Source organism: Eschrichtius robustus, chromosome 14 (genome assembly GCF_028021215.1).
Source record: "Eschrichtius robustus isolate mEscRob2 chromosome 14, mEscRob2.pri, whole genome shotgun sequence".
NCBI classification, from domain to species: domain Eukaryota; kingdom Metazoa; phylum Chordata; class Mammalia; order Artiodactyla; family Eschrichtiidae; genus Eschrichtius; species Eschrichtius robustus.
The window spans coordinates 55,985,352-55,997,833 of NC_090837.1; positions in this window are offsets into that span (position 1 = coordinate 55,985,352).

Consider the following 12,482-nt stretch of genomic DNA (forward strand, 5'->3'; position numbering starts at 1 on the left):
GGGGGACTTTGGGATCTTCACTAGGTTGATGGTGTCTAGATCATGTTCTCCATGATTCTCTTGAATTCCACACTTTTTTTCCCTCAAACAGAGCAAATCATTCTACACAATCTCAATAGTCATTGGGGGACAGATGCAATTACTCCTCCTGGATGATTATCATCTGATACCAGAGTCAGAAGAAGAATGTAATGGTCAGATATCACATGACCAATCTGATTTCTCTGGTCTCTTTTAATAATGCACTCCTCACTCCTTGGACTAAGGCCAGGGAAAATGTTATGTAAGAATTGAAATCCATCTTGTTTTGCTTTGTTTTATTTTTATATAAAACTTGTTCAGAAAGTTTTTTTGCATTTTGTAGCATGGTGGAGTGGCCCCTTCCCTGGTCACTTTGACATTCAGCCCGACAGCTGGATAGCACTTAAGGAGTCCCAAGAATCTGCTTGTTAGAGAGGATTTTGTCGTTTCAGAAAGTCACAATGACAGGAAGACACGTTTCTTGGTACTGTTATAAAATTCTTGAATGTGACCATATAATTTAGGAGGGGTTTGTGTCATTACATTCAAAAAAGGTAGCCTGTCCTGAGCATAAATCTGGCCTCTAAATTTGCAGACCACTGCAAAACTGACCATAATGTTTGATTTTGTGCTGTTGGTTGTCATTCTGTGATGATATAAATGAAAGATATTAGATCACTGAAAAACACTAATGCTTATCCAATAGAATCCTTTCAATTACAAATTTTAAAAATGAAAGTAAAGAAATTATGGAATTTCCTAAACAAAGTCAAATGTAATGTCTTCTATTTAAGGAAATACAAAGAAAAACTATAGTACAATATAAAGGAAGGAGCGCTTTTTACGGTCATATGCACATTTGGGTAAAACACGTAGCTCTTCCCCTGTTGAGGGGTTTTGTTGTTGTTGTTTTCCTCCTGTCTTTCTCTATAAAGAGGTTTGTTCACATTGTCACAATCTGCTAGAGTTGCATCTCCACTCCATATGCAAAATCTCACCTCTCTCTTCAGATTAGGGATTACTTTTTATTCTCCAACTATTCATTTTTTTATTAACACAAAGAGAGGACTTACCTATTTGTATGGTGCATTTTATATGCAAATCTAGCCAGTAAACAGCAGAGTGGACACTAATCGTGATGACTTTTAAAGTTACTGAGGCAGACAATATCTTTGTCAGTGTCCTAAGGGTTTCAGAGGTGGAGTCTATGATACTATTGATCTAGTGGAGTTGGCCATAGGTGCTGAATACAACCATTGGAAATGGATTGTCATGAGATGGCAACACTGGAAATTTTTGTTCATTTTGGTCTTTGGGAAATTGATGGGGGTGAGGAGGTGTGACAATTTGCCCTTTCTTTTTTGCTCTATCTTTCTAGGGCTTATTTCATCAGCATATTTTTTTAAAGTGCTTTGAATGCAGATGATTACTTCCTGCTGAGCTAGTCAAAGTGCTTTACATACATTATCTCTCATTTGTCCTCTTCTAATCCTCAGTGTTTGATAGGTGTCAAAGGAATGAAAGGAATATCCTTATTTTTTAATTTGAGGGGAAATCAGGGTTACAAAAATCAAAAATACAGAAGAGTGATTTTCCAAGATGGCAGCCAACTTTGGAATTCACTTATAATCCAGGAAAAAAGAAAAAATACCTTATTTTATTTCCTTACTACTGTTCACAAATAGCCTACTCTCCTTTTCTTTCCTAAACCTGAAAAGGCTGCATTCCTTATTTTTCTTGCCTAAAAGTGGATTCTTCTGTTTCATTAAAAGGAAATACAAGTGATCTCAGTTCCTGGCTGAAAAGACCCTCCTTGTTTCTCCAGTTCCTCTCTTCTCCATCAGTGGGTACTTGGAGCAGAGCCATCCCTGCCCTGAGAGAAAACACACACACACAGATGGGATATCTGCGTGAAAGAGAAATACAAAGTCAAAGTGATTTTGGGGCTATTTGTTATATCAGTATAAACTTAGCCCATTCTCACTAATACATCTTATTGTAGTAATATTTAAACATAATGAAATGATAACACTCCACTACTTAAAATTTAGTTGGAATCATAGGGTGTACAAATGAACAAAAAAGTACATTCCTATCAAGCAAATAAGTTAGTTCCTGTAATGTAGACTTCTACAAATCAATGAAGTAAATATATGTTGCTACAGGATATTATTCTTACCATTTTTCTATATTAAAAGTAATAAATTGTGCAGATTTTTCTTAATGTAAAAACAATGCATGCAAATTGAAAATAATTATGGAATACAAAAAAAACACAAATAAGAAAATAAAAATAATCTCTTCTTCCACATCCAGAGATAACCACTGCTATTATTTGGAGGCATTTTATAGTAATTTTTAGAAAAATGAACATTGGTAGTGGTTACTGTTACATTTCTTTCTGGTTCCTACAACAAGGGCTACAAAGCCGAAAGGACACCAGAAAAGAAATCTGTCTACCTGATTTCTAGCTCTGGCTTGGACACTAACTAGCTTGGAGACTTTGCAAACCTGTTAACAGCTGCTAACTTCCTTTCTTTGTTGACATTTCTATTTCTGTTTCTGTTTCTCTCCATGAGATTTTAATTTCATAATCTTTGTTTAGGCTTTTATTGTTTGACTTTAAGTCAATCCACTAAAAACAATCAGCTGGAAGTCAATTCACCAAATGATTAATTTCCCAAATGACCATTTCACCAATTTTTTAACAGATTAAAGATGAATTTATAAGAATCTTACCAGGAATAATCAATAAATAAAGTCATAAAAGTGTATTTTATTGTCAGTAAAAAGAGTGCTGGCATTTACTTTTCTGTTTTATTTTTCTTTCACATTTTTAGCTTTCATTGGTAACTGCCTAATCTTTACTCATTTTTTGTTTTGTCAATCTTTCTTTTTTAGCATGAGAACTATTGTGATTTTTTCAAACAGTCTAATACTTAAAAAATTTTGAATTTATATATAATGAATTCCAAATTTGTGGTTGTAATCATATGGGGGTAATTTCTATACATATAAAATCATAAAGATGCCACCAGAAAACAACTAGAGCTAATCAATAAATTTGATAAAGTTTCAGGATACAAAATTAATGCACAGAAATCTCTTGCATTCCTATACACTAACAATGAAAGATCAGAAAGAGAAATTAAGGAAACAATCCCACTCACCACTGCAACAAAAAGAATAAAATACTTAGGAATAAACCTACCTAAGGAAGCAAAAGACCTGTATGCAGAAAACTATAAGACACTGATGAAAGAAATAAAAAATGACACAAACAGATGGAGAGATATACCATGTTCTTGGATTGGAAGAATCAACATTGTGAAAATGACTATACTACTCAAAGCAATCTACAGATTCAATGCAATCTCTATCAAATTAACAATGGCATTTTTCATAGAAATAGAACAAAAAATCTTAAAATTTGTATGGAGACACAAAACACCCCAAATAGCCAAAGCATTCTTGAGGAAAAAAGACTGAGTTGGAGGAATCAGGCTCCCTGACTTCAGACTATACTACAAAGCTACAGTAATTAAGACAGTATGGTACTGTCACAAAAACAGAAATATAGATCAATGGAACAGGATAGAAAGCCCAGAGATAAACCCATGCACCTATGGTCAACTAATCTATGACAAAGGAGGCAATAATATACAATGGAGAAAAGACAGTCTCTTCAATAAGTGGTGCTGGGAAAACTGGACAGCTATATGTAAAAGGATGAAGTTAGAACACCACTAACACCATACATAAAAATAAACTCAAAGTGGATTAAAGTCCTAAATGTCCTAAATTAAAGTCCTAAACCAGACACTATAACACTCTTAGAGGAAAACATAAGAAGTATACTCTTAGACATAAATCACAGCAAGATCTTTTTAGACCCACCACCTAGAGCAATGGAAATAAAAACAAAAATAAACAAATGGGACCTAATGAAACTTAACAGCTTTTGCACAGCAAACTATAAACAAGACAAAAAGACAACCCTCAGAGTGGGAGAAAATATTTGCAAATGAATCAATGGACAAAGGATTAATCTCCAAAATATATAGACAGCTCATGCAGCTCAATATCAAAAAAACAAACAACCCAATCCAGAAATGGGCAGAAGACCTAAATAGACATTTCTCCAAGGAAGACATACAGATGGCCAAGAGGCAGATGAAAAGTTGTTCAACATCACTAATCATTAGAGAAATGCAAATAAAAACTACAGTGAGGTATCACCTCACACCGGTCAGAATGGCCATCATCAAAAAATCTATAAACAATAAATGTTGGAGAAGGTGTGGAGAAAAGGGAACCCTCTTGCACTGTTGGTGGGACTGTAAATTGATACAGCCATTATGGAGAACAGTATGGAGGTTCCTTAAAAAACTAAAATAGAACTACCATATGACCCAGCAATCCCACTACTGGGCATATACCCTGAGACAACCATAATTCAAAAAGACACATGAACCCCAATGTTCATTGCAGCACTATTTACAATAGCCAAGTCATGGAGGCAACCTAAATGGCCCTTGACAGAGAAATGGATAAAGAAGATGTGGTACATATATACAATGGAATATTACTCAGCCATAAAAAGGAATGAAATTGGGTCTTTTGTAGGATGGGGATGGCTCTAGTGACTGTGATACATAGTGAAATAAGTCAGAAAGAGAAAAACAAATATCATATATTAATGCATATTTAGAAAAATGGTACAGATGAACCTGTTTGCAAGGCAGAAATAGAGACACAGACATAGAGAACAAACATATGGACCCCAAGGGGGGAAAGGGGGTGTGGGATGAATTGGGAGATTGGGATTGACTTATACACACTAATATGTATAAAATAGATAACTAATGAGAACCTGCTGTATAGCACAGGGAACTCCACTTCACTGTACAGTAGAAACTAACACAACTTTGTAAAACAACTCTACCTCAATTAAAAAAAAAAATTTGAATTTATATTTAATAAATTCCAAATTTGTGGTTGTAATCATATGGGGATATTAATAATTATTTCTGGGAATATTTACTTCCTTTTTTGAGAGATTAAACTCTTTTATGTTGGAGCTTTGTGCAAATTACTACCAAGTGAAATTAGTCCAAATGCGTTAGCTAGGATTCAAAATTTAGTAACTTCTAATGTGAGATGATTTCTGGTTATCTCTTTCAAATACTTTTGAAATTAAAAATAATTAAATTTAACATTCAAGTAAGATATACTTTAAATCAATGTAATCAAATTTAGTTAAATTTTAAGTTTATATTTACATAATTTAAAATTAATTATTCAAATTCTTTTAAATTTAAGGAATTTTTAATTTGATTGAACATCAACATTAATTTTACTCTATTATAATTCAATATTTAAATGTAATTTAATATTGATTTTAATCATTAGATAACTTCTCAGCTAATAGCCTAGTTGAAGTATTGGAGAATCAAATTTTAAAATATTTAACCTTTAAAAATTCAAAAATCTATTTAAATGTTCTTAAAACAATAAGAGGTAACTAAGAGTGTCCAAGTAAAATGCCAAAATCTTAATTAAGTAAGATTTTATGTATGTTTTCAATGTGAACTGTTAAAAGATAAACATAAAATTTTATGAGTTTATTTGGTCAAAAACCAATTTAAATCAGGCAGAGCCAAACTGGAAGTGGTTAGGATGGTCCACTGACAGGGGCCAGGGAGAGACTTCTAGAGAAAATGTGGAAGCAAGTAAGGAAACTATTGATTGGCTACAGCTTAAAGCCTAGTTTGCTGTTTGTGATTGGTCATCCTTAGAGTTTTGATTTTGTATGTTTGAGGCATTTACAGACTTAGATTTTGGTTTGCTTAAGTAAGCCACCAAGGCATTAGAGCCATATCAGTTTAATGGCCTCCATGTTTAATTAATTTAACAAAATACTGATCTGTTTTATAATTTTATTGTGTTTATTTTGCTATTTTTGTAAACATTTCAAACTAAGTGTAGTTAATATTCAGAAAAAGTGGATTTAATTATCAGTAATCTAAATTGAAATTCCTATTAAAACCCTGGAAGCAGTAATTAAAACCATAAGCACATTGTACTTTGGGTTAATGGATTCTTTGCTGAATTGCTTCATTATCTCTTTCCCCAGTTCCCAACACCCTTTAAACCAAAATTTACCACCAAACGACCAACTATCAAACAAAATAGAGAAGAACAATAACAGCAACAATGAAACTAGATTGGATTGTTTCAGTTCTTATCTAATAAAACACAACATGGAACACAGTGTTTTGATACTTTTTGATAAGGCATTATTTAATTGCACAGAACTGCTTTCCGATCTAAAGTTACTGCCCTCATATACATATTGTTCTCACCTGGTTTGGAAATTTTGTTCATTACATTTATTCAACAGATATTTGTGTAAGACCCTTCTGTTTCTGGTATAGATACTGGTAGTTGGAGGATATGGGCTCTGTTTATCAGAGGCTTATGTTCAATAACAAACAAGCAAAATTCTTATATAATGTGTTTTATCCTTTAACTGAAGTTGTTTACAAAGCATTGCAGTTAAACAATGAAGAAGAAGCAAATATTACTGTCCAACAAACCCCTCTGTCCTCCCATGTTCGTCAGCTCCCTTCAGGGCAACATCTCTCTTATCACATCTAAACATTTTGGGCATCTTGCTCTTCTAGCTCTCTCCTTCCTTGGCATCTTCATACTTCTCTTTGTCTTTCTATTGTTTGAGAATGTTTTTCCTGCTCTCCTTCTCCTTTGAGATTAAATATCACCGTTGTAAAGAGGGCTTCCCTAATGACCCTCTCTAAATTAGCCAATATCCCATTCAAGTTAACCTCTATTATATCACTCTGCTTATTCCCTTAATAATATAGTTAGTGCTTATCACTACCTATGAATAACTTGTTTTATTCACTTGTTTAATTATTTATTATTTGCCCTCCCCTGTTGGAATTTTTCTTTTTTTTTTCTTTTTTTTTACTGGCCACACGACACAACTTGTGGGATCTTAGTTTTCCGACCAGGGATCAAACCAAGACCCACAGCAGTGAAAGCTCCGAGTCTTAAACACTTGACCGCCAGGGAATTCCCCCGCTGTTGGAATTTAAGCTCCATCAGAGAGTGATATTTTCTTGTTTTCACCTATTGTTTCCAGAGGCATTAGCCCATAACTGCATTTGATATTTGTAGGATAATTAATTTATCTATGCATTTATTTATCCACCTATACATTTATTCATTTCCTCAATAAATATGTATTATATGTCAGGCATTTTTATATGTCAGGCATTTTTTTTAGGCTTGGGGAATAAGAGTAGACACAAAGGCAAACCTCTATCCTTATGAATGTTGCAGTCCAGAAATGGAGACAGATGTGAAGTAAATAGACAAGTTTTAGACAGCATTTGAGATGGTGATTAATGTTATGCAGAAAAATAGGACACAGAAGATAGAATGGGTTTCATTTGGAAGGGAGTTATATATGCTAAGAAATGAAGATCTTAAGGAGAAAGTAACATTTAAGTAGAACCCTGAAGGAAGTGACAAACTATTTACTGTGATTAAAATAAGAAGTACATTGGAGGCTTTAAGCAGAGGAGTGGACTAATCTGTCTCCTATTTTAGAAAGATCATTCTGGCTCTTGGATTGAATATACCCTGTGAGGAGACAGGATCTGGTGGAAGTAAGGAGATCAAAGTAGGAAGTATACAATTGTCTAGGTAATAGGTGTCATTGCTTTGAACCAGAATATTAGCAGTGTAGGTTAGAAGAGGTGGTCATATTCTAGACATACCTTGAAGTTACAGCATATGGAATTTGCTCATAGCATAAATGTACAATGTGGAACAAGAGAAAGGAATTAGGATGACAGATTTTTGGTCTGATCCCTTAGAAGGACGGAATTGAAGTCTATGAAAAGAACAGGTTTGGGGGAAGGGAGGAAATTGGGAATAAGTTTGGAGCATGTTAAGCTTAAAATGCCTGTAAGACATCCAGGCAATAATGTCAAATAGGCAATTTGGATATAGAAATTGAAATTCAAAGAATTCACCTATCCATCTTAATAAATATTTACTGATTACCTATGCTATATCAGAAACTGTGATACAGTGCTGTAACTACTAATTTGAAAACAACACTATTCCTATCTTTTAGTTTAAAGGAAAAAGAAAAAAGTAAGCAAGTATTTCCAATAAGATGGGATAAAAGTTTTCATGATGCTCCAGGAATATGTAGCAGTGGTTGGGAAGGGTTTTATTTGGTATTGGGTTAAGAAAAAAAACATTGGGAGAGTTGATGTTTTGGCAGAGACTTGAATGATGTTCAGGAGTTAGCTAAGTTGAGGGTGCGATCTAGAATGTTCCTTGCTGATTTTCAAATATATCTCATATAATTCTATTTCTGGGATTTAGGTAGATAGTTATTATTTTTAAATAGGCAGCAAATTTTCAAATCCACCTAAGCAATGTGTTGCATATACTAATTTTATAGTATTGAGCAACTTGACAAATTATCTTATTAATATTTTTCACAGCCAAATGTCCTTAGGAATGGTAATCTGACCATTTAAAAGGAAAGTTTAAAAGCCTATGAGAAATAGAGGCCAGGAGGGAGAAAAGCTTGAAGATATGTAAGCGTTCCAGCCAACGCATTCTAGTGATGGAAAAATTTTACAATAAAATCCTCATGAATGGATTTTTACAAATCCAGCTTTTGTGTTTTTCACTGGGATGTGTCTACTGCTAAGAAATTGTGTCCTGCCTTGTTCAGATACCAGGTTCTTTTCTTGCTGGATGATGCTTTGGAGTTTATGATAGATAGAAAAGTAAAATCTAACACCTCTTCCCCAACCTCCATCCCTACTTCATAAGCAACTCCTCTATTTGATCCTCTTTCTGAAGTTCCTATTGACAGGGCATCAATCATTTTATTTGTATACCACTTTTCACAGCACTAAAACTGCTTCACAGAACTAGTAACATCCCAGTTCCCAACATAGACTGACAAATTATTTGTTCAAAAGGCAAGCCTATCAAGCCTGCACTGCTTACCCTTCAGTGTGCAGAGCTGTATTGGCTGCATGTGAAATGAGGGGAACATCAGGTGCCCATGTCATTCAACAAGCAGAGGTGCTGGGGAAGTCTCTGCCATGGCCTCTTGGAGCCACAGGCTGTGGGCTCCTGGAGTCTAAGAGGCCATGTGAACAACCTGCAGGTAAGAGGATGTGCCATTTTCTCCAGTGGCCCTTCATAGGGATCTCACTGTTATGAGACTCAAATTCTTGGGTTGAAAATTATCATGGAGTACTAATCATTCTAGGGGCTGCCCTTAGTAACCATTTCAAGTAAAACCAGACACAAACGTCATTTCTTTATTAGCAAAAATCACAATCATGGTTTTTTAGCCCTTCTTCAACATGGCTCTTCCACTCTGGTCAGGTTTATCTTTTCACTTTCTCTGCAGGCATTTCATCTTCTTTTCTCTGCTTCCTTTTTCCCCGATGACCATTTTCCCCGATCATTACTAACACACCTTTTTTGTCTTTCCAGTAATCAGATTACACAGTCATGCTCCTCTCTCTAATCTCAATAATCCAAACTAAATTCATATTCCTTTAAAAATTTTTTCTTTAATATGTGCATATCTGTATATATGTTGTAATAAATACCTATATGAGTCCCAATATTGGGCCAGAGTAATGTGATTATGTGAATTTCTACTTGAGCTCTACAGGCCAAGTAGAGCTTGGTGTAGAGCTTGTGTAATCATGGTGTAATATGTATGGCACCACATATGTGTACACACCGTTAAATATTAAATTACTATACAAAATTACTATATTATTGTTCATATGTTGCTTTGTAAAATTTCCTTGTTTCTTATGCTCATGTGTTCCTGTTAAAGTGTTAAATACTTGAAACACTTGTATGACACATGTATGAAACACTTGATGATGTATATCTTTGTTTCTTAATTTATCTTAAATACATAGTAAAGAAATGTGTGTATATATATATATATATATATATATGTATATATGTCAGAGTATATAATAATTTTTGAGTGACTGGAATTACTGAGTTTTAGTTTATAGACTCCAAATAGTAGAGTGTAGCAACATGAAGTTTGCATATGCTTGCATATAATATAAGTGATGTGTATACATTATAGTTATTTGACAAATGACTATAAGTACCTGTATTCATAAACAAATGGATGCATACAATCTATATCATTATTTTATAATAATCAAGAAATTAGGTACTTACACTATAAAAATGTTATGTATATATAAAAGTTACACATAGATTTTGTCTCATAATAACATAAAGTTAATTACAAGATTAAGAATTTATCTTAATAGCTATTAAGAAAATAAATGTGTAATTTATGTTTGACTTCAGTGGGTTTACTCTTTAGGAAAATAAAATCCAATGGTTTTCACTAAAGATACATGTTATGACCTGGAAAAAATATAATATCTAACGTGTGCAAATACTTCCCTCTCAACAAATTCTTCTATTAGCACGTACATTTATAGTCATAAAACAACCTTTAAGCCACATTTTACTAAGCCCTAAAGCAGATGAAAATCAAATGCAGATGTGGAATGGGAGCCAAGCAGATGCTGAAAAACCCTGTCAATATCCTAAAGGAATCCATTCTCTATCAGAGAGAAACTTAATTTCTACTATAAAGAACTTGATTATGTATTGTTATACAAAATGTGATTAATGTTTTGTGGTGATTAATCAACTGCAAAATATATAATTATGCCATCTGTATTTTTCCAGCTTCTTGTCACTTACAAATTCTGCAGGGGAGTTGGGAGGTAGGGTGTTGAGAACTTGTGGCATTTGGAAAGCTTTAAAGCCACAGGAGACTCAACTGGGGAACAGAGCAACTTACAGGCCTGATGCTTCTTCTAATGGAAAAGTAATAAGATCATAAACAAAGAGACTCCAAAGCCCACTGGCTCTCTGCAGAACAGAAGACTCTGATAAGGGAGGCCACAGCCTCTCATACATAGCAAGAATTAGCTCCCAAAGTTAAATTGCCATTTGCTTTTCATTCCAAAAACAGGTTACAAACTTAATTTTGACTAGTGGAAGGAATGGCCTAAGTGCCAGGCATGGATTTATCATTTATTTCAGTACATCAATAAGATAAATATTTTTGCATTTCTATTCCACTACAATCCAAGATGTAAGACTGTGATTAAGGTTTATGCTACAACCCATATTCATGCCTTCCTAAAAATTGAAACTGTTAGAATTGTATTTACACATGTGTCCTGGTTGGAAAAATTTCGTTATAGTTGAGAGTTGCTTATTAAGTTGAATTCTGCAGAAAACAAGAGTTTTATGTATTATTTTGACCTAGATAATATGTTTCATTGATTTTTTTTTTCATTTTATTATTGCTTTGAGTGGGGGGAGCATTATGTAGAAACAGCTTAAAATGAGATCTGTTTCAAATTCCCAATGGTTTTTAGTAAGAAGAATAGCATCTATTGTGTGCTGAAGAGTAGCACAGGGACATGGCGTGATTTTCTTAAAGCATGCTTCCTTAACTCTGGATATACATCAGAACTGCATGGAATTTGTTTTTTTTTAAACATAAAGTCTAGGCTACACCTACAGAGATTAATTGTTCTGGGGTGGGGTCCAAACACTGTTGTTTTTAGAAGTTTCCAGATTATTTCCATATAATGTCTTCCAGGATGAATATCCAATAATACAGTGGCTCTTCAAGTGTGGTCCTCAGACCATCAACTCGGCATCACCTGGAAACTTATTAAAAATGTAAATTATCAAGTTCCACTACAGACATACTGAGTTTGAAACTCTGACATGAGGTCCAAAGGACTATAATGCAGTAAGCCCTACAGGTGACTTGGATAAACACTAATTTTTCCTCAAACTTTAGCCACATTAAAATCAAAATTTCTGATATAGTAGGTTTGGCGTGAGGCTCAAGAATCTGTATTTCTAACTAGTTTCAAGGTGATGCTGATGCTGCTAGTTGGGAGACTGTACTTTGTGTACTGCAGGGTTGAAGTGTTGCAACAAATATAAGCCGAGACTAACAAGACAACATATTTATAGATTTTTTAAAATATGTTATATATCACCCTTCTTAAGAATTGCCCTTTTGTCAAAGATAACCTTTATAAAACCTTTAGTTTCAAACCCCACCAGGTGATACCCCACAGCCTCTGTCCAGATTCTAGAACAAAACCTAAGTATGTGCAGGGGTTCATCCATCTTGTTCATTACTGAGTGTGGGTTTAGCACAGTTTAGCTCTCAATAAACACTTATGGCATGAAAGAGAAAATGAGAGAATATTTTGATTGAGCTTACCAGAAAATTCAGTCTAGCAAAAATTTCACTTATTCTTTTCAGTAGTTGTTTTACTTAATTTTAATTGACAGGCTGTTTTTAAATA